The 7,435-nt window shown below is 39.4% G+C and overlaps 1 non-coding gene across 1 annotated transcript; it reads right to left on the bottom strand.

Moving 5' to 3' along the window:
• Positions 1–2,332: 2,332 nt before the first annotated feature.
• Positions 2,333–2,404, bottom strand: trnaa-ugc (transfer RNA alanine (anticodon UGC)). The gene has a single exon. It is a non-coding gene; the product is annotated as a tRNA-Ala (tRNA).
• Between the last annotated feature and the right edge of the window lie 5,031 nt (positions 2,405–7,435).

Consider the following 7,435-nt stretch of genomic DNA (forward strand, 5'->3'; position numbering starts at 1 on the left):
ACATCTAATAGTTCATGAATCTTCCTGCCCATCACGTGCCTGCTAAGCGGTTTCTCCGTTTTCCTTCTCCTGTCATTGTCAGCGAGCACATCAAGGTGGGAAAAATGTAACAGGGAAAAAGAGTAGCTGGTAGGAGTGGGATTTGAACCAAAACCTCGATCTGGAGACAAGAATACCCATGAGAGCTAGAAAAAACACAAGTCCTTGATCAGGGTGCATTAGAACACTCAACCATCCTGACAAGGAACTGGTAGGAGTGGGATTTGAACCCACACCTCGATCTGGAGACAAATATACCCATGAGAGCTAGAAAAACATGAGTATTTGATCATGGTGCTTTGGTGGTGGTGGAGGGGAGTCCCCATTACCTGTAAAGCGCTTTGAATGGTGCTTTAGAACACTCAACCATCCTGACAAGTGATGGATGAATGGAGGTGTATTGAATACACCAGTAGTTCACTAACCTGAGTTGCTTTGCTGGAGAAGTGCCATGTTACCTGTTGTAAACTTCAAACGTACAAACGTGTTGTACTTTCCAACCTTTGAGTAATATTTTCCAAAGCTAGGGCGCACTTGTCTTCACAATCTGGATTATCTCAAAAGCAATGATGTCTGTGTAAAACAGATTTTATTTTCGGGAACCGACGTTGTATTGCATATTTCTAATTGATTTGTTTTCATGATTGTAATGTATAGTGGAGCATAAAAAACATCTGCAAAAATATCTATTACGCTTCTTTAATGATGGCATTTCAAATAGTAGCAAGAGCGAGGATCAAATCCCCCTCCTGGCGATAGTTGCCTCACGCTCTGAGCAACCAAGTCCTGCTTATTCCCGCTGTGGGTCGCGGATGGTGTGTTTTGGTATTTACTCGAAATTACGGAGGATACATGGGACTGCATTTACCTGATAACATACCGTGATCTCTAGTACCTAATGAGCTTTGATAATTCAGCTTGCTTATTGCTTTGGGCTCAATTCAAAAGTTGCAGTGAAAGCAGGAGCTGAGCAGGATTCTGTTTAAATGGAGCCAGATCTGCTCACGATTGGGGAAACACTTCAGCGTTTACTAATTGAAGACCACAATCCGCTAAAACACCCCTGTTTCTTAGACTGAAAGAAGCTAAAAGCATTTTTGAACATGGGTTATATTGTAAATACTGTTATTAAAAAGCTTATTCGCATACTGTCGGTTATTTAGACGGTGCAAAACAGGCTGCCCTTATAAAACTTTCTGTGCCCGTTTTGACCAAGGAGAAAGTATTTCTGATGGAGCGCTATGCGAAAAGATTTAATTAGCTTTACCCCTGCCAATGATTCAGCATGAAGAAGTAAAAGTTTCAAAGGGAAAAAGCAGCTCGCTAACACAGCCAATATTAAATGTACTTGCCGGCACCCTATCACGTGCATTGGCCAAGAAGTGATCTTGGCAATGTTCCCAAAGTAAAGCTGAAAGTGCCAAAGAGCATTTCTGTTGAGAAAACTGCCTTGATGTTAAGCTTAGAGAGCCTGTCTTTCAGAAGTTCTATCTCTAAACACCTTGTGCAGCCTCCCGACAGACTAACAAATATTTTTTTTGAGAAATGGGCTCACACACCGGAAGACAATAACGTTTATCTACATTCGAGTATGTGAATAACAATTTAACAGAAAAAAGTTTGTAAATGAGATTTTGCAAAAATTCAATAAATCGTCTATAAACAGTAAGAAATTATTAAGAAAGTAATATATTGTTTTATTTAATAAACTTTAAGACAATGAAGAGAGTTTACAGGTCATATCCTTCGCTTTTGTTCTTTCAACTTAAGCGTTCAGGATCCAAGCCCATGTGCGGATGGTTGTATTTCTTAAAATAACTTGTAATCATCCAAAGTCGTTGTGTAGTCCTTCAGTTCTTTCTCAAGTTGTACCATGGCTATTTTATACGATCAATACTTTTCATGATCATTTGCATTTTCCTTTTCAAACGGAAAAAGTTCAAAGTGTCCTTATAGCTGTGCTCCACATCTACACGAGAGCGCTTGTAAGAGTACAGGACACGCAGTGAGGAGTTCGCGCAGCTTTCAGTTTAGTGCTTAGTGCGGAGTCCAGAGGGACGACTCGCTCGCTGAATGATCTCTCAAGAGATTCAACGGGTGTTTTCTGCAAAAGCCATGACAAGTGTGAAGAACAGAACTAAATGTTTTGGAGTTACATTTAAAACAGGAGAGAACACTGTAGCACTTCGAGTGTGTCTAAATTTAATTGTGTAAACCTGGCTGTCTATAAACACAGACGAAGAGTTCTCACTCAACAGAAGATTGCGATGTGAGCACAGTAATATAAAGCACTCGGTGATGCCAGGGATTGAACCCAGGACCTCATACATGCAAAGCATGCACTCTACCACTGAGCTACATCCCCAATGGGTAAAGTTACAGAACAGACTTAGGGATGTGCAGATGCTCACTGACCACAATCCACCACTCACAAAGAATGCCTGCAGTTTCCCACTTTCGCGTTTCCTCTAATACAGAGAAAATTCATGGGAATGAATAAATAAGGAAGGAAAAATAATCACATCTAAGCTTCCAGAGACCGGGTAAAAATGAATCAGTTATTTTTATATCCAGTCACACTGGCGACGGCCCAGTGGGCAAAAGACGTAGAATATACGTCTATTAAACGCATACCTTAGACGTCTAAATGTGGTCCGCAATTCGTCTAGAATGAAATTCTAATATACGTCTATTGTTATACGTCAATTATACATCTATGATTAGATGTTCATTATACGTAAATGGTTGGAGTTCTATTATACGGATAAATTTAGAGGACTATTAGACATATATGGTTGGAGTTCCGGATAACTTTAGAGGACTATTATACGTATATAGGTAGAGGCCTATTATACATCAAAGACTTTAAAATGTACAACTTATATATTTCCAAGAAAAAAAATATAACAAAGAAAGTTAAGACAATTTTTGTCCACCATTTGCAAACCCTGTCTAATTGTCCTAACAGTTAGAACCAGAAACCTATTATTTTCAGTGTCCAGATCTCCTGGCCCCCTGCCTTGCATATGCATTCTTCAAGTTATGCATTGCGTGCTCCTTTATTTCTTTTTCTGTCGACGTAGGGTGGGACTTCAGCACCGCAGCTACAGTACAACTCTCATAAACACCCTGAGCCACTTCCTGACAACGTCACAGTCCCTATTCCCCCTGGCTGTAGTGACGTCAGCAGGTCCCTCCCCGTTCTGGCAGCTTCACAGTCACCGGCACTCGCAGGAGAGACTCACACGGGATTTCTTTTTTAAAAGTTTATTTTCTCAAAAATTAGAAAAACACACCGGAGGGTTTCCAGAGATATTTACAAGTCAGGAGTACAGCAGGCTGGTAGCGAGGTATATCTCCCCCTCTCCTACATGTTACTTTCCCTATTTAAAACTCTTACTGTAATATAACACGTTGGAACACGAAACAACATCGTCATTTCTAAAATTATTTTTATATTTATGTCATCATCTCACTACCCATCAGTAAACCCATCTCCCAGTATAAGCAGTGAGACAGAGAGCTGGGAGAGAGTCAGCCTGTGTTCATGAGTCAGTGACGGGTTTAATCTCCACACTGTCAACAGGCAGCAGCTCAAGGTCTTCAAAACTATCCCCAGTCCAGAAGACAGGATAGATCTTCTCCCCCTGAGTGAAGACCATGTCAGTGAAAGTGTAGAGATGAGCTCTGGACTCCACTGTATAAAAGGAGACCTTCCTCACCTCAATATCCACACACCCCCAGCTTCCTGGGCTTCAGACTGAGGGGGAGAGGGGTCACAGGGTCAGTGAGAGCAGAGAAAGGGTGAGAGCCCAGACACCAGTAACCCTGCTGGGGAGAGAAGCTGAACTTTCCTCTCATCTCTGCAGACTCTCTGGTCACTCCTATTGTCCACCAGTCATTCACCTCCACCTCCCAGTAGTGTCTCCCTGAGGTGAAGGCCTCCCTGCTCACGACACAGGACCAGTGATCAAATCTGTGAGGATTGTCAGAGAGACTCTTCCTCTGTCCCTGTCTCACTCTCTTCCCATCCTCAGACAGGCTGAGCTCACAGTGAACTGTGATTCAGGGTCAGAGACTCAGGGTCCAGAGTCACAGCAGCTGGGGAATAAAACAGCAAACATCACAACAGGCTCCTGCCAATTACATTCCAACTCAACTCCATTAGACTGTGAAATGTCTTTGTCCCCCAAACACACCGAGAGAGAAAAACAAGTCAATTACTAATTACTTCTCTTCCCTTCCAGAGAAATGACATATTCTGTCATTGTTTCACTAAGTATTACACACGCAAGTGATCCCCAATATCCTCTAAATACAAACATTAAACATTTGTTTTCACAGCGATTAAACTTTATTTTTTAAATGACATTATTAATAAACACAGGACCGACCGGACTGCAAGAGAAACTACAGCCTGACCACTCGCTTTCCAAAACTTCAAAACCCACCACAACGACCTGTATACTGTAAGAAACTGGACAACCTGTCTGTTAAAATGGTTTATTTCAAATCCCAGTTTAGCAGCTCGTTCATCTTCTCTAATACCATTTTCCTGATGACCCAGAATAAAACAGTGCTGAATTCAAAGACTGTATAATGCCCGTTTTTACACAAAAACAATATAATTACAAAAGCAAAATCTTGCTAAAATATAAGAAAACCTTCACACTTTGAAAATGTGAAGAAATATCCAAAGTATTCAATTTAAACCAGAAATAACACATCCAGAAACCCAGAGAGAAACAGAGGCGCAGCATTCAAGATGGCATTCAGGTGGGAGGTAAAGTTTAGAGGTTGAGGAGTTTTTTTGAATTTTTCATGACCTGAATATTATTTTTTTGCTTTTTTGACTGCAGAAAAATTAGGACTTAACACTAGTTGTTTAAACTTTGGTTATAATTGGAAAAAAAAAGTTTTTTGAGGTTTAAGAATTTCGATATGAGTAGCACTGGGAACAGAAAAGAGAGTGCTGGGTCTTTGAAGGAGAAATATAAGATACCTCAATCGTATATATATGGTACTACAAAAAATCGATGGCAACTAAAGAGAAAAGTGAAGCAGCTGGAGGGGACGTGGAAAGAGTACTGGAGATGCGCTCGTACGTGAATGAGACTCAGCTGCCAGAGGAAGAGCTGGAGTCCCTGCCCGGCGACCAAGAGAGAAAGGGGTGAGTTGACGCTGGAGGAGCTGCAGACCAACATCTTCAACATGATGGCACAGAGCCTGGCTGAGCTGAAGGAAATGATTAGATTTAATACAGTCGGAATTGAAGGTCTTAAAAAGTCCATGGACTGTATATTTAAAGAGGTTGAAGACTTAAAGAGTGAAGTGAAAGCTCTTAAACGAGTGAATATCGAGCAAGAAAAACATATTAAAGAACTTGAATTGAAAGCGAACGATGCAGAAAGATAACTTCAACGATGGAATTTAAAATTACTGGAGTTAAGGAGGAACGCGATGAGGACATTGTTGCAACAGTGAAGGGTATCTGTAGAAGGACCCTGCCGGACCAGGAGGACGTGATATCGGCCATTGACTTTGTTCACAGGCTTGGGAGAGCGAACATGTCTGGGCAAGTGCGCCCCAGATCGATTAAAATACAGTTCACCAAGAGGACAGCAAGGGACATGCTGTGGCGAGCGGCGAGGGGGAATGGGTATTCGAATGAGAACAAACTGAGGTTTGATCTTAAAGGACCTGTCCTCCACAGACAGGAGCACCAGGAGCCAGCTGTGGCCCCAGGTTGAAGCTGCAAGAAGAGAGGGGAGGAGAGCCTGCTTTGTGGGACTGAGGGCCGCTGTGGACAGGAAGGAGATCCACTCCCAGTGACTGCTCAGTTAATGATTGTGTTTGGTTTTTTTTGTTATAGCAGTATATACTAGTGTTTGTTTAGTGTTAGTTTGGAATGTTGTAGTTATGTATTAAAGACTGTTATAGTTCTGGTTCTTGAAAAACTCAATAATTTAGACAATCTTAGAGTTAGTTATTTGCTTTTGTGTATATCTTTTCTATTTTCTCTATTAATGCCAGAGGTATTCGAAATGTTGTAAAAAGAAAAGCAGATTTTTTGTTTTGTAAAAAAGTGAGTGCTGATTTTTATTTTATACAGGAAATGCATGCATGTCAATCGGATTTACAGTTTTGGAGGAATCAATGGGGGGATGATATTTGGCTTTCCAATGGTACTAATCACTCAGCAGGTGTTGCTGTTTTGAAAGGAAGCTTTAAGGGAAAAATTCTTCACAGTAGTATGCATCATTCTGGGAGATGGATAATTTTAACAGTTGACATTGGGGGGAAACAGTTTATACTTGTTAATGTATATGCCACTAATAATAAAATACAAAATAGACTTCTTTTTCAGGAACTAGAAGATAGTATAAAACAGGTTTTAAATAGATTTTCGGAAGTTAAATTAATTTTGGGTGGAGATTTTAATACAGTGTTTGATGAGAGTTTGGATAGATGGCCTCGAAGGGTTAATCATAGAGGTGAGTCTGTTCATTTGGAAAATTTGTGCTTTGGCATGGGTGTAATTGATATCTGGAGATGTTTGAACCCGGGATTAAGTCAGTTTTCATGGAGTAATCAAGATTTTTCTAACCAGTCTAGAATTGATATATGGCTTATTTCAAAAGAACTGGAGAATTTCACTTCCGATGTCTATAAGAGTCCTGCAGTTTTGACGGATCATAAAGGTATTTTTTTGTCGATTAATACATCTGGATCTTTAAAAACCAAAAAAATTAGTTACTGGAAATTTAACAAAACTGTTTTGGAAGATGACCAATTTGTTAAGGATGCTAAATTAATTATTAAAGATTGTCATTGAAAGGCATTACAGAACAATTCTTTCGGCAGTTATTGGGAATTTATAAAGTATAAAGTTAGGGAGTTAGCTATTAAAAGGAGCAAAATCCTAGTTATGTCGAAAAGAAATAAAGAAGATACTCTTATTAAAGATATAATCGAATTAACTCAGATTACTGATTACAGTCAGGAAGAAAAAGAAAAATTGAATCTTTTGCAATTGCAATTACAGTAGATCAGATTTATGAAGAAAAAGCTAAAGATGCATTTATACGATCAAGAAGAAAGTGGATGGAAGAAGGGGAAAAAATACTAAATATTTTCATAATTTAGAAAAAAGAAGTTAAAGGTGTTTTTTAGATTGAAGGATTTTGATATTTTATTGTATTGTTTAATAGAAAATTTGGAAAAAGAGCATTTATTTATAGTCAATGTAGTAATCATTCTTGGTAAATTTCACATCCATGAATCCAAATGGTCTAATAATACTCCCCTTTTTAGTACTTTTGAGGTGGAGCTGAAACACGATTTAAATTCTATAAAAAATTTGAGAAATAATAAAGCAAGGAAAACATATGATGTA

This window comes from Atractosteus spatula, chromosome 10 (genome assembly GCF_055471065.1).
Source record: "Atractosteus spatula isolate fAtrSpa1 chromosome 10, fAtrSpa1.hap1, whole genome shotgun sequence".
Lineage (NCBI taxonomy): Eukaryota > Metazoa > Chordata > Actinopteri > Semionotiformes > Lepisosteidae > Atractosteus > Atractosteus spatula.